Source organism: Chelonia mydas, chromosome 2, assembly GCF_015237465.2.
Source record: "Chelonia mydas isolate rCheMyd1 chromosome 2, rCheMyd1.pri.v2, whole genome shotgun sequence".
Taxonomy (NCBI): Eukaryota; Metazoa; Chordata; order Testudines; family Cheloniidae; genus Chelonia; species Chelonia mydas.
The window spans coordinates 167,471,765-167,495,296 of record NC_057850.1 but is presented as its reverse complement, the minus strand read 5'-3'; the positions used below and the strand labels follow the sequence as shown (position 1 = coordinate 167,495,296).

The 23,532-nt window shown below is 40.1% G+C and overlaps 1 protein-coding gene across 1 annotated transcript in view; it reads left to right on the top strand.

The window, feature by feature from the left end:
• Positions 1-23,532, top strand: part of CNTNAP2 (contactin associated protein 2) — a 1,647,636-nt gene that overhangs the window by 44,563 nt on the left and 1,579,541 nt on the right. The gene's annotated exons all lie outside the window — the stretch shown is intronic.

Genomic DNA, 23,532 nt, shown 5'->3' with positions numbered 1-23,532 from the left:
AAAATATCATGTTGCCTCTATATAAATCCATGGTATGCCCACAGCTTGAATACTGTGTGCAGATGTGGTTGCCCCATCTCAAAAAAGATATATTGGAATTGGAAAAGGTTCAGAAAAGGGCAACAAAAATGATTAGGGGCACAGAATGGCTTCCGTATGAGGAGAGATTAATAAGACTGACTTTTCAGCTTGGAAAAGAGACGGCTAAGGGGAGATATGCTTGAGGTCTATAAAATCATGACTGGTATAGAGAAAGCTGATAAGGAAGTATTGTTTACTACTTCTTATAACACAAGAACTAGGGGTCACCAAATGAAATTAATAGGCAGCATAGTTAAAACAAATAAAAGGAAGTATTTCTTCACACAACGCACAGTCAACCTGTGGAACTCCTTGCCAGAGGATGTTGTGAAGGCCAAGACCGTAACAGGGTTGAAAAAAGAACTAGATAAATTAATGGAGGATAGGTCCATCAATGGCTATTAGCCAGGATGGGCAGGAATGGTGTCCCTAACTGATGTTTGCCAGAAGCTGGGAATGAGTGACAGGGGATGGATCACTTGATGATTACCTGTTCTGTTCATTCCCTCTGGGGCACCTGGCACTGGCCACTGTTGGAAGACAGGATACTGGGCTAGATGGACCCTTGGTCTGACCCAGCAGGGCTGTTCTTATGTTCTAAAACTGTAATATTACTTTTACATTAATCCTCTTTACTTTGTTTCCTAATGCAAACTAAAAATCCCATTTCTCATCACAAACATACATCTAAAATCAGTTAAGGCAGCAACAAAACATTTATCCCAATGAGTATATGGTACGACATTGAACATCCTACTGGATCTGGGGGTGTTTTCTGATATTTAAATCTCTTGGGGGCATCTGTTGCTTGTATAAAAGTGTTAGATGGATAAGAAAACTGCAAAATGGAGCTGAGGGATTTATATCCCCTATGTGTGAGCAAAAGTACGTTCTTCAGCTGTAAGAAGTTAACCATGATGGCATTTATTATAAATATTCCAATCTTGGTTGACATTAGCATTCTCTGCATTTATGTAATACAGCTGATCTAAATAGTCAGTATGAATATTTGTTGTGAATTTACCTCTGAAACTTTCAGAATTTGGCCCACCATGTCCACATCAAACTTTTTTTTTAAAAATCCCAGAATAAGTTTTGGTGTGACAAAAACTGAATGAGAGCTGGGCAATATTGTTTTCCTTTTCCCATAGGTAAAAAGCCACTCTAGCTATCTGCAAGCCTAATTCAGAGACAATGAGGAAGCAAAGTTAATTGAAGACTGGTGCTGCCTAGAATCCGAATGGGCACAAGACAGTTTTTAAAAATGAAAATGAAGCGTTATAGCACTGAAGACAAAGCATTCCAGAAAAGCTACATGTAGTAGGCGGAGGTTACACTGGGTACACTTAAGGCTCACTCTGCCTTGAGAGAGATTATAGGGTTGAGAAGTATTTGGTGAACTGTAAAATGTGGAATAAAAGAAGAACTGGTAATATCTCTAAAACTTAAGTGTATCCAGTATGTGTTTTTTTTGCAGTTAGCGTCATAATTCAAGTTAGTTTTTTTTTTAAAAAAACCTTTGTTATTTGAACTCTTGTATACTAGTGACGGGGAAACCTCTTAAAGTTCAGTTGCTTTCTTTGAGCTACTTGTCCCTTCCCCCTTTGCCTGCAGTGTTGGTCTAGAAATGTCATCTGAACAGATTGTGTTATGAGAATTCTTGTAATTTCTGTTTCCTGCTAGGCCATAAATATTGTAGAAACAGCTTCTTTTCTGGCTGGAAGTAGTAAGTGTAGAGACAAATATCTTCATAAATGATCAATATCTTCATAAATGATCTGGAGGATGGTGTGGATTGCACTCTCAGCAAATTTGCGGATGATACTAAACTGGGAGGAGTGGTAGATACGCTGGAGGGGAGGGATAGGATACAGAAGGACCTAGACAAATTGGAGGATTGGGCCAAAAGAAATCTGATGAGGTTCAATAAGGATAAGTGCAGGGTCCTGCACTTAGGATGGAAGAATCCAATGCACCGCTACAGACTAGGGACCGAATGGCTAGGCAGCAGTTCTGCGGAAAAGGACCTAGGGGTGACAGTGGACGAGAAGCTGGATATGAGTCAGCAGTGTGCCCTTGTTGCCAAGAAGGCCAATGGCATTTTGGGATGTATAAGTAGGGGCATAGCGAGCAGATCGAGGGACGTGATCGTTCCCCTCTATTCGACACTGGTGAGGCCTCATCTGGAGTACTGTGTCCAGTTTTGGGCCCCACACTACAAGAAGGATGTGGATAAATTGGAAAGAGTCCAGCGAAGGGCAACAAAAATGATTAGGGGTCTAGAGCACATGACTTATGAGGAGAGGCTGAGGGAGCTGGGATTGTTTAGCCTGCAGAAGAGAAGAATGAGGGGGGATTTGATAGCTGCTTTCAACTACCTGAAAGGGGGTTCCAAAGAGGATGGCTCTAGACTGTTCTCAATGGTAGCAGATGACAGAACGAGGAGTAATGGTCTCAAGTTGCAATGGGGGAGGTTTAGATTGGATATTAGGAAAAACTTTTTCACTAAGAGGGTGGTGAAACACTGGAATGCGTTACCTAGGGAGGTGGTAGAATCTCCTTCCTTAGAGGTTTTTAAGGTCAGGCTTGACAAAGCCCTGGCTGGGATGATTTAACTGGGAATTGGTCCTGCTTCGAGCAGGGGGTTGGACTAGATGACCTTCTGGGGTCCCTTCCAACCCTGATATTCTATGATTCTATGATTCTATGAAATAAAAATGAAGATGAGGAACACTTAACTTTTTTTGAATCTTAAAAACATTTCTGATTTTGTTCAAATTCAGGTCAGTTCTTAATTTTTATCCCACTCAGTTTGCTGGTGTGTATTTACAAGTATTGAGTTTTGTAATCATGGAAATAGTCAAAATCAATATTTTTCAAAGGAGAAGATTGTATGCAAAATTAAACATGTCTTTTGTTTTTATGCATATACTGACTCACAGCTTGAGGTAGAATATTTCTTTGTGAAAAGCATGAATATTCCCCATTTTAATTCCAGTACTTTCTGTTTCTGCATCTCGTTGCAATGCTATTGCACTTTGAGTGGACTTCTTTTTAACTGCTACAAATCACTTGTATGACTTCTTTAAAAATGCACAATGTGATCCTGGCCATGTTCAAATCAATGGGAGTTTTGCCATTGACACTAGTGGGATCAGGACTTCAAAGTATTTAGTGCTTGTGAAAAGTGATGGGTCCTGATCTGTGAGCTCCTATGTGGCCAAAGACAATGGGGTGGGTGCACAGGTCTGTCAGTGCATGTGGATCTGAAGGATCAGGAGCTTGAAGATGAACAATTATCTCAGAGCAGCATAGGCAGCATCAGTTTAAGCTTCTTCACATGGCCCTGCTAATGTACCTGCCTTCTGGAGGGTTCTCCACCCAGAGTGGGTGAAAGGATATTTCTTTCTGTCTCCATGCCCATACCATCCTTTGCTGAGACTGATAATTATTTCCAAATGTATCAGTGGGTTTTGATATGTGGAAACTTTGCATTAGGCTCAGGACAGAGACACTAACTCTCTTCAGATATACCGCCAAATAGTAATAACTTTTCATTACCCACTCTCCAACAGATTTGATTTGGTGACCTGAACATTACAGGCACTGTATTCCATTAGCAATTCTCCTACTCAGCCTGACCCCTTGTGTGACCATTTTATCCTGCCTGCCTGCCAGTTGGAAGTAGTTTTTTATAAATCTGTTGCATGGACTGTTGCGTGCTGACTACCAATACCATTATACATTTGTATGTACTCACTGTGGACTTCAAAAACAGACTCCAATGAGAGACTGCTGAATTGGAATTAATTTGCAAACTGAATACAATTAACTTAGGCTTGAATAGAGACTGGGAGTGGATGGGTCATTACACAAAGTAAAACTATTTCCCCATGTTTATTCCCCTCCCCCACACCGTTCCTCAGACATTCTTGTCAACTGCTGGAAATGGCCCACCTTGATTATCACTACAAAAGGTTTTCTCTCCCCCTCCCCCTCCCCCCGCTCTCCTGCTGGTATTAGCTCATCTTAAGTGATCACTCTCCTTACAGTGTGTATAACACCCTTTGTATCATTTTCTCTGTGTATATAAAATCCCCCTATTGTATTTTCCACTGAATGCATCTGATGAAGTGAGCTGTAGCTCACGAAAGCTTATGCTCAAATAAATTTGTTAGTCTCTAAGGTGCCACAAGTACTCCTTTTCTTTTTGCAAATACAGACTAACACGGCTGCTACTCTGAAACCTGTGGATAGATTCTATCCCTGCTTTTCTGTGGTAATGGAGTTTAAACACTTAGTATATCTTCAAAGGTAATTCATTATTTTTATTTGTTACTATATTAAAATGTTTGCAATAGTCAGAAAACTTCTTGACAAACATATGATCTAATCCTCAAATCTGCTGAGCCCACATAATATGCATTGGGCCTGATTCAGAGCTCTCTTATATACTAGTGTATGGACTTTATCCAGAGTCCGTTGTAATCGGTGGGAATTTTGCCATAGACTTCAATGGGCTCTGCATCAGGATCGAAGTGAGGACAGAATGAAGACCATTGACTTAATGAGTACTGCTGGTGTTTAGGACCTTAGTGCAACAATATATTTAAACTCTAATAGGATTCTTTACTGGGAAGCCAATATGTTTTTCAGAAGCGCCTTGGGTAGCTTAGCCCGAGTTTGCAGAACAAATATAGCAAAACATTGTTTGGTGATGCTGCTAGATAAGTGCATGCATGCTATGCATTTACATTAAGAAAATACAAATATATGTGCTGCAAATTTTACTTCTGCAGTGATCACCTTAATGAGCATTACAATAATGGTCTTTTCTTGTTTAAAAGGATGCATTGTAATACTTTTAGTACTGTACTTCTTGCCAACCTGTGAATTATTAATAAGATGATAATCATATTAATGAAGCTGCTTTATTAGATTTTGATGAATCTTGTTAACGTGCTGACTAAACTGTTGTAGGATAGGGGAGAAGTGGTTTTCTGTGCTTGGGAGAGAAATGTTTCCTGTGGCTCTTCATAGAAAATTTTGTAAATTCTTGTATTTTTAAAAGCACATTTTTGCCATAAAATGATTGTGCCAGTCGTAAATGCTTCTAATTGGTTTTGCACAATTATTTCTTCAGCATGCAAAATAATAATTCTAATTTTATAATTAATGGGCTAGTATGAAATGAATAAAATTTAATTCAGTAAGTTCATTGGTAACATGATCGTTTGTGGTAATAGTGATCGTTTTTTTTCATGCAAAAGCTTTGTCACTACTATATCCAGATCAAATGCTGCACTCCTCATTCAGGAAAAAAAAAATGTCAATAGATTTTTTGTTTGTATAGGGATTGAATAATGACTGAAAAAGTTAGCCCCCTATTAAATGTTCAAGGGACTGCAGGTTCTCTTACAGGTGTTGACATTCTCTGGACTGGTCCTAGGAACACAGGGTTTGGTCCTGCAGGCATCACTCTGGAAAAAAAAATCCATTTTCTTGAATGAAAAATAAGTCTGAGTAACAAGTGCAGGATTAGGTCCATAGTTTGCAAGTTTGTATGGCTTGAAAAGAGTCATGTTACGAAGTGTAGTCAAGTTAAAATTAAACATTAAAAATACATAAACTTTCAAAATGACTTCCAAAGTACATGATCTTGTACAGGGGTATCAATCATTTTAACCTAAGTCAGAGTCAAGGTACTAAGGCCAGGAAATAAACCTCAGGTTTCTTTTGTCAGGACTCCCGTGAATGACATATGCTAGGTCTTTTTACTTTTCATTAGTGTTGATTCATACATATGTGAAACTCCTCACATACCTCAGCTTTGCTTCACATTTCTTACATACCCTCAGTGCACATAAGGCAATTCTCACCAAAAACGGAGAGAAACAGAAGTTAACCATTGATATGTATAGACCCAGATATTCCTTCATGCATGTTAAAGTTTTGGAGTGCACGGGAAGTACAAAGGGAAATAAATGTCTGCACAACTCACTAATACAAATGGAGTAGATGAACCATCAACTGTCCAAAAATGGATGAATGAACCATTTCAGATAAACTTTTGATGGAGACAGGTTGGTTTATGCAAAAAATGAACCAAAACAACTTTAGGGGGAGGAGTGAAAAAGCAATCCTTACATATTTGTGTTGTCTCTGCACTACTGAGTTCTTACTAGCATCTGAAGCAAAAAGGCAAAATACAAAGAAAGAAAAGGATTCTGTTCCCATGAAACTTGCAGTTTTGCAGACCTTAGAGGTTCACACTGTTTGGAGATGAATGCCAAGTAATCATCTGAAGTTCTGGGTTCTTAAACTGAATCTCTAAATCTATTACAAAACTATTAGCACTGAACAGCGCACATCATCTTGGGCTTTCTGTATACAGCTCTGCTGTTCATCTGCGTTCAGGTTTTATTACACTTTTATTATCACTGAACCATGACAGCAGTGAAATAATAAGAATGTCTGTGAGGCTGTGGATAGAACATACTGGGAACAAGTGTTGTGTTTGTTATCAGATCTTCAATAGTTAGTGGTTGCTGATTGTAATCTTTTGTGTATTGCTGTTCACTACTGCATGGAATTAGAACTGTTCAGTGTGTATTATAAGCCCTAATAGTGTTACCGCTCTATCTTGAAGGGGCAGCTTCTGCTTTTGGAGCAAAGGACCAGAGCTCTATCACTGCTAGAAAGTCTTGTGTGACCATGGTCTACTGTACAATAATGATGGTATAGTCCGAGGCAGAGCTGGGCAGAATCTGGAATTCCCATTTCACGGGAAACTCCAAAACATCAACTCTTTTTTGTTGCAAATCAGAGCAAAAATCCAAAATTTCCCATGAACAGACGTTCTGAAATTCTTATGTAATCAAAATGAAGTGTTTCAACCTATTGACCTGACCCCTATTTTAAATTATTTATCAATAAAATGAAAAATCTCAACTTTTGTTTTTACTTTTATAAATGATAATGCAAAATAAGTTGAGTTGATAAAGTTAAAACTTTATTGATGGAACACTTCAGTTTTGTTAGTTCTGATGGAATTTTTTAGACCATCTCCAGTCTTAGGTGATTAGATACTCTCCTAACCACATTGGTAAATTTTATTGTGTACCACTTCTGTGATATTCAGGTCTATTTTTCTTTCACTAAATCATCCACTGAACTGAGATCTTTGTCACATGTCATTGAAGACTTTGCTGAAAGGAGAAAATACTTAAATCAGTTGCAACTGAGGTGTCCATTACTAATGAATAATACAAGGCCAAATTATGTTGAACTAATTTAAATCCTGCAACTACTTGGCTAAAGTAATTTTTGCTTCTTGGGGTATAAATTTATATTTAAAATCCAGAGAGAGCTTCTAATGATATTCAAATGTCAGGAAATCATTAACAGTATCTCACCTGTGCAGTATGATTCTTTTATTGAATTCTGAGCTGGGCTATGGAAATGAAACTGGTGAAGATTTGTAGTTTGCAGTGAGTTGCTTTTTTTTAAACTCCTCAGAGTTAATCAGTTCATGTGCACACATGTAACCTGTATATATTTTCATGTCACTAGCTCTTTGGAGAACCATCTCTATCAGACCATTAGAAGTGTTTTTAGTGCACAGTGGTATCACCTGATCCTTGGACATCCACACAGGTCTCTTTGATCCATTGGAGATCTTGTCACCAGTTCCAGAGCCCCCACCCCTTCTCTGGCAGAACTGCTTCAGTGGAGATTGGACAGCCGGGAATTTTACTATCTGCTTCTCCACTTGGATCCTTGAAGAGAGTTTCCACAATGCAGACTGGCACTATTCAACAGTTAGTACAGCCTCAGGCTGTATTAACTTTTAAGAAGAATCCCTGCAGAACTCCATGTAGGGTATCAATCGTCATGCACTATTTATTTGGAGAGCGCCTAGCGCAATTGGGTCTTAAGTTAGGTGGTCTCTAGGCATTACTATGATATATGTCAGGGTAGCCAAACCGTGGCTCAAGAGCCGTGGTTCTTTTACAGTTAAGTGCAGTTGTAGAAGCCCCCTAAGCCCCCTATGCCCCACCCCTATTCTTTGCCTACCGGACTGGGGACGGGGAGCTCAGGGTTTCTGCCCTGTGATGGGGCTAAGGGCTTCTTCTGCCCACTGGGGAGGAGGGTCTTGGGGCTTCAGCTCAAGTGGGACTGAGGCCCTGAGCCCTGGCAGGTACATCCTAGGGAGCTGAAGCCCTGAGCCTCCCCCTCCACACAGGACAGAAGCTCCTAGCCCCATTACCCCACCGTGGGGCTGAAGCGCTGAGACCACCCTCCCCCCGACCCCGAGCTGAAGCCCTGAGCCCTGGCAGGCATGTCCCAGCTCTCAAACTCCTGAAGATTGTCTCATGAGACTCAAAGGGTCTGTAAGTTTGGCCAGCCTGATTTATGTCAAAACGTTAATAATAAATTGGGAGAAAATAGTGTTTGTTCTTTGCTGCCACTAAATTTTAAGAGAAACAATTTCTGTTTCAGGTATTCAATACATAGTGCTTTTTTACTTAAAGATACTGGTCTCTTTATCACCACAGTTCTAACAACCCTTTGGAGGTTATTGTTACATCCATTTAATGGAAGAGTAAACTGAGGCACTGAGTAAAGATTCCGATCCAGTGCCCCCCCAAATTACTAGAATATTGTCCATTTATATGATTAGCAGTTGGATATGTCTTAATAATTTGCCAAAGGTTACACCCAAAGGCATAACTGTCAAAGACTTGTCAGAGAGGGAACGTCCACTTTTGAGGAAAATCACCTTGCTATGGTCGCAAATGCCGGAAAAGAAAGAAAAAAGAACTGTCATGCAGCAATCACGGCCCAACCCCATCTTCCACCACCACTACCTGCAATGTCTGCCCATGAGTCTATGGCTCAGAGATTGGACTCTTCAGTCAAAGGATCCATGGAAAATAAAACCTGTGAAAGAGATCATCCTCAACCTTGAGGGATTGCTGACAATGACACCCAAAGTCAGTGGCAGAGTTGTTGATGGAAGCCAGGAATCTTTAAGTACCTTGTTCTGGCTACTGGATAATAGTTTCCTTTCTCCATCACCCCTACTCTTTTTAGTATTTTTCACAAATGTGATTTATTGTGTTTAGTGTCATTTGCAATTTTGGCTGCTCTGGTGTGGGAAGAAGGGAAAGATGCCTTACTAAAGAAAACTGGATCCCCCTAACATATTATACTTGCTTTTCAGCTCTGTACCATAAATGAAAAACTTCGGGATATATTTCTTCTCATTCAAAATGGTCCATCTGGGGCCTGATAGACATTACATACAGAGGAAAAGGATAAATTAAGTGCTTTGAAAGTGAAGATTTGACTTATTCCACTATATAGTATGTTTTGGAATGTAACATCACTCTTCCTCACTAGTCCACAAGATGCTGGTAATCAAAAAAGGGAATTTAAATGTTTGGAGAGAGACAATTTCATCCAAGTAGTATTGGGCAGGGTGGTTGACTAGAGTGTAAGAGAGTCTGATAAAAATTACTGTCTGATAAATGTCACAGCTTCTGTTTGCCAAACAAAAGGTTTTAGCTGTAATTTCCTGAAGAAATATTTGAAGTCTACATGAACCCCAAAAAGCAAAGGTGGAGGAAAGATTTTGAAACGTTTGAGGATAATTGTTTTCATTTTGCTGTTTGCTTGACTTAGTCAATTTCAAAAGCCATTCTGTAGTATGTGTTTTAGAATTTAACCCTAATTATTTTTAATTTGCTCTGTCAAATATGTGCATAGATTTACATTTAAGATAAAATTATCTATACAATTTATTAATGTTCAAGTATGTATGGTACTCTTAGTGCAGAATGCAAAGGATTCTTGTGTATTATTCGTGTACCACAGTAAATAAATGTAAAAGATGTGAAACCAAAAGATAAATATTTAACTGTGAAAATCTTATGTAAAAGAAGAAAACTTCCTTGGTCCCAAAACTCAGTCTTTTGCCATGAAAAAAATCAGTGGGGAATTCTGGTTGTAGAAGAACTGAATGACTGGGCCCTGATCCTAGCGATGACTTTACATGGTTAATGCCGTGGGAATTCTGTGCAGATGTAGAGTTCTGCTGGTATGAAGTCACTTACAGATTGGGGCCTTAGTTGTAAAATTGCATCTGTTTCATGACAGTTGCTAGGTTGGCAAAATTCTGTCATTCTGGAAGTGGTAATCTGCTGCAAATGGTCATGAATGCAGAGACCTATTATTTGCCTTTTAAAATTTGATGTGTTCATCTAAGACAGAGACCCAGTCCTGTGAAGTGCTTAAGGCCCCCTGCAAAATGTTAAATGCCCTTCACTCCCACTGAAATCAATAGGAGTTCAGGTGCTCGGCTCTATGCAGGAATGAGCCCTTTATCTTCAAGGTTGGAACTTGTTTCAGAAGTCACAGTGGAGCCTATGGACTCCTGCTTGGTAGTAGTGCAACTTTTCAGTGAGGCTCCCTTATGACAAGTAGTCTGGGAATTTTGCAATTCCACATCCTTACTGTAAGGGGACTGTTGTTCCCTTACTAACATTCAGTGGGAGTGTTTTGGTTGGCTAGCTCCCAGTACTAAAAGGGGAAGGGTCTATGGGAAATCAGGACCCTGAGACTGACAGTCACCAGGAACAATGGGGAGAGGCCAATGCTCCTGGTCAGCCTGAATGACAGGGCGGGCAGGCTAATCAGGGAGTCAGGAGGCCAGGGAGGTCCTGTCCTCCCTGTGAGCTGGAATTGCCTGAGTTAGACAGAGTGGGGTCAAGCTAAGGAGAAAGCAGGGGCCAGAGCTGAGATGGGGAGCAGAGCTGTGCCAGATCCAGAGGGGCCAGAAAAGCAGCCCAGAGAGAGCAGACCCTGTGCTGGGAGCAGAGCCATAGCAACCAGAGGCAGAGGGGCCAAAAAGCAGCCCAGGGAGCTGGAGGCAGAGCAGCAACAGTGCTGAGACAGTGGTGGAGCTGGGGCAGGAGCAGTCCGGAGCTGGGTGCGGTGAGCAGCTGGGGAGAGTGAGGGGGACCCTGGGCAGTGGGCCCAGCACAGGGAGACACTGCAGCCAAGAGGCTCTGCAGGCCAGGCTTGGATCGTAACCCCAACAGGCCGGGGGCGACACTGGGAAGAAGGGTCCTACCACTTAGAGCTTGAGAGCATGTGGCCACCACCAGAGCAAGTGTCCAACCCACAGCATCCCTGCAGCAAAGCCAAGGCCTGAGAAGAAGGCCTGGGACTTACAAGGAACAGACTGTGAACTGCCCGGACATTCCAGAGACACTGTTTGTGATGTTCCCTGCCACAGAGCGGGTTGATGTGTTTCCTTTAACCTTTCCCATGTTTCCTTATTCTTTTTAAAATTAATTGTTGACTAAATAACTTGCATTTGCTTTAAATTGTATGTAATGGTCAGTGGGTCAGAGAAGTGCCCAGTGCAGAGAGAGTACCCCAGAGTGGGGACACCCTAGCCCCTATCCTAGGTGACTGCAGCAGGGTTGGGGTTCGAGCCCCCCAGGAATCCTGGGCCCAGCCTTGTTGGGATTATGAGGACTCTGCCAGACAGCAGAGTGGCAGGGGAGTCCTCACGGGCAGGGAGGCTACTGGGTAAAGGAAGCAGGAGCGAGGACTCAGATCCTTTCGCTAGACCACTTCACCGGGGTAGTGCAGAAGCCAGGAAAGTTCCCCACAATAGCGGGACTATTCCCCCGCTTACATTACTACAAAAGGAACAAAACACAAAACCTTCTAGCTTCAAACATACAGATATGTTACCATTTAAAATAGTTTAAGATTGCTTTGCCTTGGCAGCTGCAGCAGGGGGGCTGAAATCTCCATTACCTTTCAGTGGCTCTGCCACTTCAGATACGGCAGTGAGGCAAATTAATTTGAGTGACCTTAGGCCTCATCTACTCTGAGGATCCATTTCCAGACATTGTTTTAGCTGCACTGGTGCTATTCATAGTGTATACAGTCAAAGCCACTACTTGCACGAGTGGATCTTACCTTGATTTCAAGTAGGCTTAAGCTACACCAGTTCAAATAATTACTTTGCCTGTCTACATTGTGGGTTGCACTGATGCAGCTACATTATGGTTGACCATTCATGCCTGAAACTGGGGCAAATCTTTAGTAAAGACTAAGCCTTAGTAGTATTGCTGTGATGTTTGAAAACAAACTGGTGAAAATGATTAAAATATTTCCATTGGTTTCATAAAGAAGGGCCCAGTTATATAACTACCTCGCACAATGAATGAGCTTCCATTGAAGTAAATTCAAAAGGGCTGTAGGATTAGGGACTATGATTTTTTGAAACTCGAGAATGTGTGTACTAAACAAGCCATGGAAAAATTATACCTTTCTGGTCCTCTAGAGTGAGCAAAACAAAATGAATGTTATCACCATCTATCCATAATTTTGTTATGAATAGGCAAGCAGACTCTTGTGACTCATATTTTCAAGCTGATCTTTCAAGTCTATATCAAACATTATAAATCAATGTTTGCTTTGCAATTTATCCCCAAATCTCTGGAGCAGCAACAATAAAGGTTACTTTGCTTGTGGACATAAGAAAATACTATTTAGGAGCCAAGATTTTACAAAATGAGTATTGATTTTGGGTGCCCAACCTAAGACACCTTAAAGAGCCTGCTTTTTTTAAGAAAGTGCTGAGCACCTGCCCTCTGGAACTCAGTCCTCTCTAAGATGTCTCAAATTGGGCACCCACATCAGTAGTTACTTTTGAAAATCTTAGTCAATGTATCAGCTAAAACGTTTTGTGATCAGTTTCATGGTTTCAGAGAGGGACAACTTCTTGTCAGTGGGGGAAAAAGCATTAATTGGTTGAAATCCTAGAAAGTTACATTAAAAAGAAAAACAATGAGGACAGCTGTCTAGTTTCTTTTTTTCCTTTTGAAAATCAGTATATTAAAAGGTTCTAAAAAGTAGCTATCCACCTGGAATAGCTGATCTTATTAACAGTTGCCTGCAACAACATAAATTTGTTTTGATAAATCTGAATAACCTGTATGCAATATTTACTAGACTCATTTTTTTTCATGGAATTCTTCTTTACTTATCTATATTGGTATGTTAAAGTTTCATTGGTTGGATCAGAGAATGAGGTGTACTTTGGCCCTTTTAAGGAATAACTTTCTAGGTTTTTCCATCCTGTGCTTTTCAGTGCTAATGGATGAAGACAATGAAGGATAATTTTTTAACTCTGATGCACTAGATTTTTGACGCACACAATTCTGTTCAGTAGAGCTTAACCTGAGCTTTGGATATAGCCCTATCTCCTTGTAGTGTTTTTATCTGCTTCACCTCCATATTGTTGATGTTTGGGAGCTTCATATACAGGTAGATGAATCTCTAATGAAAAGATCAAACCACAATTCATCTTCGCTGATGCAGTCAAAGAAATTTACACTCAATGTACCTGGCTATAGCTATAAGAACTAAAGAAGTTTATCAGACTAGTGCTCCTGTTTCTGTAGCTGCTTAGTATTCTTTATCTTATATGGAGTACATTATAACAAAAACAACATCCTAAATTAGGGTGACTGAAGGCCAGATTTTGGCTCTGAGAGCCAATGTAGCACAAGTGGAGGGGATCCCCTTTAGACCCTCACTGATGTGGAGGGGAAGTAATTATATCCGTGTGCCACATGTTCTGCCAGGGTTTGATGGGGTGTTCACATCATATGGGTTATGAAAGGGTTGAAGTGGTGCAGCTAGGGCCAATTAACTTTGTAGGGCTAGGGTGACCAGATGTCCTAGTTTTATAGGAACAGTCCTAATAGTTAGGGTTTTTTCTTATATAGGCGCCTATAGTCCCCCGTCCTGATTTTTCACACTATCTGATCACCCTGGCACACTTGTAGGAGAGTCCACCTTGACTGAACATGACCAATGTCTGATAAAGCTCAGCTGAGGGAGAAGTGGGCTAAGGTATAAAGCCAGGAAATCTGCAGCAGAAAGGGGGCTGCAGGAGAAGTAGTCTGCAGTCGTTCCCTGGGAGAAGGGAGGAGTGTTTGGGGCTAGTCTGGCAAAAGTCAAAGAGGGAAATAGCCTATAGTTACTCCCTGAGAGGAGGGAGTTTGGGCCAGTAAACCTGGGGGGCAGAGGATAGAGCAGGGAAGTAGGAAGGAGTTCAGGGAAATAGCAACAGGCTGTGGGAGCAAACAGATCACAGTAGCTAGACATAGGGTCCTTGGATTGGAACCAGACGTAGTGGGAGGGCCTCCACCAGGTGGTACAACACCTGGACTGGAAGAGTGTCTGGAGTGGCATGAGAACAGCTGATTCAGTGAGACTTTGATACCCTTGAAGGGGAGGACTGTACAGTGACCTGACTGGAGAGTTGAGTCACAAACAGGGAATATGTGAGTCCTGGAGAGCGAGAAAGGGCCACAAGATGATGAAGCAGGTGTCATACTGGATAAGAGCTGATTCCCCAGACACAGTCACAAGGAGGTGCCCCAGGGGTGAATGAACCCTGTGACACAGGGAACAGCCTCAAAAAAGGTTCTATTCTTCTATCCCATGTGTGCATAATTTCTATTAATACTTCAGGGAGTTGTGTGAGTGCAGAAGAAAAGAATCGACCCCTAAAGCAGTGAGAGAGACAAAATTACCCTTAAGAAAACAGTGAAATGGCATTTTTCCTGAGGGCAGGATTTTAAGCAAATTTGTGTCAAAGTAAAATCTGAATTCACAAGCAGAATCTAAAGTCAGATTGCGTGCATGTGTTTTATTTAATATATTACCATAAATAGATATTTTTGAGGCCTAAACAACCTCATTATGTTTGCTTTTTGCTCAATATTGTTTCTAAAGAAAAAGCTAGCTGTTTTTTAAGAGTCTACTAAACTGACGTATTTTTAAACAACAAGCAATGGCAGGGCATTTAATTTAACACTAATATAATTTACAATTCTTCAAGAATAAAATCTGATGGGGAAAAGCATGGGGGGAAGGGTTGTCTTTTTTTGTAGTTTAAATATAAAAATCTCTGCTCAGTATTTTTATTTAAGATCAGTGACAGCTATCATGTACCTATGCTTTCAGTTTTATCTGGTCTTATCATGTATTTCTTTAATAGTGGTCCTTGATGTTTATAGCACTTCTCTCTGATTGATAAATAGGCATTTTACAAAGTGGTGTAACTAGCATTATATCCATTTTACAAATGGGTAAAATAAAGGCTTGTCTACACGTGGAAATTATTCTGGAATAGTTATTTTGATATAAGCCCCCATATAGATCCTTTTCTTCCAGAATAAAAGAGAATGTATATGGGGATTTATACCAAAATAACTGCTCTGGAATAGCTATTTTACTAAATTTCCCAATGTAGACAAAAAGAAAAGGAGGACTTGTGGCACCTTAGAGACTAACAAATTTATTTGAGCATAAGCTTTCGTGAGCTACAGCTCACTTCATCGGATGCATGATAGTGTAGACAACCTCTCTCTGCCTCAGGGCTTAATTGATTTGCTCAAGGTCACACAAGTCATTGTTATAGTGAGAACTAGAACTCCAGATCTTCTCACAGACCGGTGCTTTATCCATTGGATAATACTTCCATCCTCAGTACAGTATAGGGCTGGCCCGATGGAACATACCAGTCATTTGGAAGACCCAATGAAATTAAGTTCAGGTCAGAACTCCTATTCTGGGTCCTACAGAGAACATATACTCTGATGAAGTAACACACCAGGTCTCTGGTATTAGCTCCTCGATGTCCTCTGCTGGTGAATTTGGGGTGATAGGGAGCATTATGTTGTCTGAGCTTGATGGTGATTAAATTAAAAATGGGAGGGAACTTAAAGTTAATACTGAACTGGAAATTGACACAAACCAAAACTCTAATCCAAATTTTGGGAGAGTTGGAACCAGATGTAGGTGTACATAAAAGAAGAGAGATAGAAAGGAGCTCTGAAATAAGTGTTGAAAACAGGACTGATTGACAGTACTGTGACAGATGATATCAGTATGCTTTATCTAATACAGCAACCTTAACACACAGTATCACAAAATACTTTGTGGAGGAAAAAATAAAGACTTTGTGACCCCAATGCAATTAAGAATATGCTTAGCTTTAAGCCCTTGCTTAAGACCATCCCTATTCAGCTAAGCACTTGAACACATGCTTAGGTTTCATTGAAATCAAGGGCAAATAAGCACATATTTAAAGTTAGCTTGAATACTTTGCTGAATCAGGGGTTAGGGAAGTAACTAACTTAGACTGAGAAAGAAGTGCAGGGGAAATTCTAGATAGATTGATAGGTACAAAGGAAAGATTAACCGCAATCGAGGGACATTGAGAAAGATTGGAGTGAATTAAAAAAATATCAAGCAAGGACAAGTTCTGCCAATGTTTTAATGGTGGTAACTTTCAGACTTATAGACAATTCTGGTTCCAGACACATGGCTACACTTACCTCCAGAGCTATCGATCCAGTGGGGGTTGATTTATCGTGTCTAGTGAAGATGCAATAAATCGACTGCCAAGCGATTTCCATTGACTCGGTACTCCACTGGAGTGAGAAGCATAGGCGGAGTTGACGGGAGAGTATCAGCAGTCGACTTACTGCTGTGAAGACACCACGGTAAGTAGCTCTAAGTGCGTTAACTTCAGCTATGCTATTTTTGTAGCTGAAGTTGCATAACTTAGATGGACTTAGCTCCCTCCCAAACCCCCCAGGGTAGGCCAGGCCTTAGAGTACAGTTTAAGGCATGAGTTAAGGAGTGTGATGGAGTCATACAGCAAAGAGGACTTTGTATCTAAAAAGAGGATTTCTGTTCCTGGAGCAGTCAGTAGTTGGCACTTATAATGTAGCCAAGAGCTAACACTCAAAATGAGCAAACAGATAAGGGACAATCAGAGAATATGCTAAGGATATATAGGTTTGAGTCCCATATAGAAGTGATGTCCAAAGTTAAAACCTAGGACAGAAGATGTACGAGAAGATAACTAGAGAAGAAAACAGGGGCTTAGATTCCGTAGCCTGAGAGAGTAAGGGGAAGATGTAAGCTTCCATCAGATATAATAAGGGAATGTTCAGAAAGGTATGATTCAAAACGGGAGAGGAGCTTAAAAATGATCAAATCACTGATAAGAGCAGAAGCTATATTGAAGTCAAGTAGGATGAGAGCCAGTGACGAATACCGGTCAAGATACTAGTGTGTTAGTTCATTAATTAAGGGTACTCTTTTAAATTTGCCCCTCATTGTACTGTCACTTCAAGGGTATTCAATGAAGCCCTGCTGCATTGCTGTGGAACCTCATTTTGCAGTCTGACTCACATATGCGGTCTGACTCACTGATGCAGCTGCACCCTATTGGATTGTATTGGGAAGAGCCATTTTGATAAGTGATCAGCTGAAAACAGAATTAGAATAAAAGGGCTATTTTTTGGGGTTTTTTTTTTTAAATCGGAATTTTTCTCAATTTTTGAGAGGTGCTCAACCTCAGGCGTCCCAGTGGCAAGAGTGTGGGATGTACAATAAGGAACAAGAAGAACACCATTACAGCTTGGAGAAGGGTAGTCTCAGTACTTTCAGTACAGTGCTTGACCTTTTTCATGGTACTAAGATCATTTTTACCAGAACCTTTCTGAGGAAACTTAAAGTTCTATAGGAAGTTTTAAAAGAGAGGTGAGGCTAGAGGTGAAAGTGTTGTCATGAAAGAATTCCAGACATGAATAGCTCATGTCTTGCTTCTGATCCTTCACAAAGGTCTAGGTAGGACAGTCGCTTTGAGAGTCAGGAAGGGCTAAGTGACATCCCATTCAGAAAGAACTTGATAACAGCAGTTTTGTGACTTAAGAAAGGTCTTCATCTCAATGAAGAGTGGATGACAATAGTAATGTAATTAGCAACAGTAGGGAGGCAGAAAGTGATAGTTTAAAGTTGGAAGAGGGTTCACTAGGTAGGTGTGTTTTGCTCATACACAATATGAGGTCTGTGACTTCCATGGAAGGAGAGTATAAGCTAGTGGGTAGTTTCACCAGCAAAAGAAGAGGAAATAAAGTTCCAAGCATTATTCTTTTTTTTAGGCCCTTCCTTGGGGCTCTTATTGTCCAAAAAACCAAGTAAATCAGCTGAAAAACACAGGGCAATAATTCCCACACTCTTGTATTAGCTAGTCAGCAGAAGAGAGGCCACTATTTTTCCCCCTTAATTCCCCTTTGACTCAACATCCCCTTCCTTTTATCCTTTGCCCCAGGCCATGTAACAAGAAGTGATCTGTTGAAGACACTGTAGTCTGTAATCAGTTACCTTGTGATAGGGAGGTACTGTAGCTAGATGACAGGTAGATGAAGAGGTATGGCACCTGAACTATAGAAAGTATCACAGTTATGTACCTTTCTGATGGCTAAAGGGAAGAATTTAACAAGTTTGTTCTAAAGCTAGTGGAAAAATTTCCTTTTTGACTTTTTTCCCAAATTAAAACTTTTGTTCAAAAATTTATATTTTTACAAGACACTGATCCACTTCCTATATTTTTTTTATTAAAAAACTAGGAAGTGTCATGATTTTTAATGATGAATTTTCCTTTCAGATTATTCTTGGGAAAATACTTGTTTCTGCTCATCAGCTTCATTTGTTACTTAGAAGTTACAATTATGGGAGCCCTGTAAGTATCTAACATAGGCAGTCTGACACCATGAGTCACAAACCCATTTGGCAATGAATGACAAAAGATCTGAGTCTTCTCATACCAGAACAAGGATGAATATAATGAACCAGGGGCACACAGAAATGTAATTTACACCACTGATTCTGAGATCTGGCAGAGATCCGTTTCCTTAACCTTTCTGGTTGTTATAATATTTCTTCTTTGGGTTTATGTTGGTCCTTATGCATTGTGGTTCTGTAAACTGCTGAGAAACATTTGGTTTTGCCATTGTTCTTGTGGTGTTTCTTGGTAATGTGAGCCTATATTGTTCTACCAGCATCAGAAATAATTCCCATTTCAGGAAATTAGTAATAACGTTTTTATATTATTAATTAGTATCACAGTAATGCATAGATGTCCCAACGAACATCAAAGTTCCATGTTAGGCACTGTACAAACACATAAAAAGAGACAGTCCTGCTTTGAAGAGCTTACAATTTAAATGACAGGAAAAAAGGAGAAGAGAAAGAGGTGACAACAGTTGCCCAGTGTCGGTCAGTTGGTATAGAAATATTTTGCTTTGATTGGAAAAAGATAGTTTCCCTTTGAAAAATGTCACTAGCAATGGGTAAAAGAGCTCAGTACTTGCATCCAAACATGTTAAATGGGTTTGTTTACACTTACAAAATATAAAAACGTAAATGTTAGTTTGGTAATAACATTCAGGATCACTATGTTTGTTCTCAAGCATTTAAACAATGACAAGGTACTTTGTGAAAGTGTGTGGTGACTCATTTTACCGCTAATTATCAATATAGGATAATTTGCACACTATTTTATTCCTGTATTGCGTTCTACTGGCTAAAAATTGTCAAATGAAATGTAATTATTAAAGCTTGTATGGCATGATATTTGTTGGAGTGCCCAGCAAATGCTACTAAAAAGTATTTCAGCTATTTGCAATGCAATGTAATTAAATTCACATATAGAAGAATATCTCATGTAAATGGATGACCAAATAGTTCTGCTGATGTTGTAATGAACATTATCAGTGGAATATATCACTTTTACTCCCCCACTCCCTGCCCCAAAGGCCCTAGCAAACATATCTTCTTGAGCCCAGATAGTGTCACCTTCAGTGTAGAGTGCTTAATTACCTTTTGAGAGGCAGAGATTTCACTGGAGTTTTATAGTGGCCGCATATAAGGTTTTGGTTTTGAGGCTGCGAAGTATTTTAAGGGATTTTTTTCACATTTTACATATTCAACTATTATTCTAAATTTTTATATGTACCTAAGACTTGTTGATAATCACAGTATATAAATCCTAAATAAGTAAAACACCTTTGTTCTTAATCAGGCAAAACTTATTAACTTCAGGCTAAGGGCTACCTGATTTGTTCACATATCTATTATCTGTCATAGTGAGATACTAAAAAGAACTTCACTAATTAGCAAACTATTTATCTGGTGGGTGGACTCCTGATCTAATGCGGATTCTAAATCAGTGGGAGTTGTTCCGTTACAATGTATCTGTGTATGCATCTTGCATAGTATTACCACAGAAATATACCTGAACTGGATCCTCTTAATCTATGTTCTCTATGCTCCTACTGGCTTAGAACTATCTCAAAGTAAAGTTACTATTGGATATGCCTAATCTCCTCCAGAGTTATGATGCTTTTTGCTCTATGCATTTCCTGCATGGTTCCTGTGACACCACTTCCCACTAGCACTGGGTGAAATCTTTTGCACACATAGTTTATTCATTGAAAAATGCTGGGTTGACCAACCCAAAACCATTTGTGAAACTGACATTAATTTACTGAATAGTTTAAACTGAAGCAATTTGTTTTGAGCTAGATTCAGGCGAGAACTTGGAAGTCATTCACAAAATGGGGATGGCGGGGGGAAGAGAGAAGGTGATGTCCCTTTTCTTCCTCATAACTTTTGCCCTGGTAGTTAAGGTACTCATGGGAGACCATGGTTCAATTCTCCCCTTTGATGTGGAGCAGGGATTTGAACTTGGGTATCCCATCTCTTAAGTAAGTTCCCTAGTCACTGGGGTATAGGTAGGTTCCCCCGCCCAAGCTTTCTTGTTGAAGTTGTTTCATTTCATATAAATTCAATATCCATTGGACAAGAGACTTGAAGTTGAGTCTACCTCTTCCTAGGAGAGTGCCCTAATTGCCAGGTTATAGAGCCTCTCTCTCTCACCTTCTCTGTCTGGCCCAGTGGCTATTAATGTATTTCATACAAACCGGAACAGCTTCAAAAGCAGAGAATGAGACAAGTGGTCCAGACTACATCATGTAGCCCAGTGGTTACTACACACTCTTAGGAGATGGGAGTCTCAGGTTCAAATCCCTGTTCCATATGAAGCAGATAATAGGGATTTGAACCTAGGATTTTCACATTCTGTGTGAGTGCCTCCTTTTGTGAATCTAGCCCAGAAACAAAATGTTTTGGGTCAAACAATTTAGGAATTTTTTATTTACCGAAAATTCCAAAAATCATATGGGTTTGTTTTAACCTAAACCATTTTGTTCTTTTTTGGGAACTTCCAGTGAACCAAAATATCAGTTCGTCCAGCATGGGAATCCAGCTGAATTCTAGATAAGTACTGAAATTCAGGACCTTTTTAAGGCAGGTTCCCAAATGGAAATTATGTATCTTCATAACCTTATGTTTTCCTCCAGAAAGGCTCTGTTTTTATGACTATCCTCTATTTAGGAGGACAAAATGGATCTCATTCCAGAGCTCTGTCATTGCCACTAGTAATCAGCAAGTAGGTATGACTATTGAATTACACTGGCTCATGTTCCTGCCAGCTGTGTCTCTCATCTCTGCAGCACTGTTAAACTTCTGCCAGTTCAGATAGCAAGAGGCTGATGACAGTCAAATCCAGATTTCCAGTTTGCTAGTGTTTAATAATAACCAGCCAGATCACTAAGCCCACCCTATTTTTATTGCTATTTAAAAGTAATCTTTTAACAATGTTTTTTAAATTATGGATCATAAAATTGTTTCATGTATACAGATGATGTTTAATTTCTCTGTTTGAGAATTCTAGGGGCATAGTGCATAACAATAACCAATATGTTTAAAGACCAAACAATTTTGATTCCCTCATTCATAATGACATTATACTACCAATGCCTGTCCAAGGATCAAAATTTTTCCTCCAAATGAATGCACGTGTTTTATGGCTTACTTAAAAGCAGGGATCTTTGAAAGCACCATGTATAATAGATGAAGAGAATCATTATAACTAACCTTGTTCCAGGAATCCTACAGAGTCCTCTTTGTAACACAAGGAAATCGTTAGTCATCACAGTGTCACCATGGTAAGACTGTATTTCATTAGAAAAAAAACATTCTAAAAAGAAAAGCATACATGGTGTGACAAAGCTCTGTCCTTGTCTCTGTGGCTCCAGCATTTCCTGGCGGATTTCACTAGCCTCAGAGGCTCACTGTGACCCTCCACGTAACCCTTCTCTCTCTAGAGACAAGGGTCACAGTCTACTGAGGCATTTTCATCATAAGCCAGCAAGGGAGATGAGGAGAAGCTATCCTCCCTTACACAGTCTCTATTGTCTCCCAGCCTCAGTGATTAATCTCAGTGAGCCCAGGCCCACCCTCTACTCGAGGCTCAAGCCCAGGGACCCTAATAGTATCAGCTATGGTAGCTGACCTTTTAGAAACATGTCACATACAATTCACTGGGCTGCTTCCCCACAGCAGCCCCCACTTCCTCAAGCTTCACTTCACCCTTACCTCAGGGCCTCCTTCCTTGTGCCCAATATGGTGTGTACTGCTCAGTCTCTCCAACAGCACAACTTCCTCCCACAGTTCCTGACATCCACACCCACCTGACTAACTGGGAGGCTTTTAACTAGTTTCAGCCAGTTCCTGATTGGCTTCAGGTGTTCCAATCAACCTAGTGTTCTCCCTGCCTTCTAGAAAGTTCTTAATTGGCCCCAGGTGTCTTAATTGACCTGGAGCAGCTGCCATTTAACTTATCCTGGTACTAGGGATTTGTTTAGCCTGGAGCTAATATATCTATCTCCTGCTACTTTTCTATAGCCATCTGGCCTTGCCCCGTCACAATGGATAATAAGTGATTTAAATTGTAGGGTTGGGGTATTCATATAATAGATTTGGCCAAAAAAAAAAAAGCTGTGTAATGCACAAAGGTCTATATATTAAAATTGAACCTAAACTTGTGATTTTTTTTTTTTAGTTAAAGTCTCTTTAATCTGACAGTGCTCCCCTCCAACATTTTAACCAGGTTTTGTATGTCAGAAATCCTGAACAAAGCTAAACTCCAGATAGCCCCAGCGTATCAAAATATAAAAGAAAATGCAAGCATCTGTCAGTGGGGAAGGAGAACAATTGCTTAATCTAAGAAAGCATTTTCCTCTTGTCCATGGCTGAGTGTGCATGAGTGATTTTCTTACAATTTCACTTTCAACTGTATGCTAGCTTTCAAACTATTTTGTGGGAATTTTTAAACTAGTTTCTTCAAGTTGCTACACCTCATGCCTAAAATAAACTGATGTCATCTTCTCCAAATTAAAAGATTTGGGATTTCTGCATCTCAAAGATATTTTTGGGATTTTCCAGACTGGAAGGTGAAGATCTTTGTTGGCATATGAGCACCTACTCAAACCTCATTGGGTGATGCTAATAATTTCAGTAGGGGAATATCCCATTCTAATTGGATAAAATATTCTTAAGAAGGAGTTCTGAGAGGACAGTACCTGCCAGGACACCGTCCTCATAACGTGAAGGAAAAGAAGAATCCTCTGCTTCTGCATATGCAACGCGACC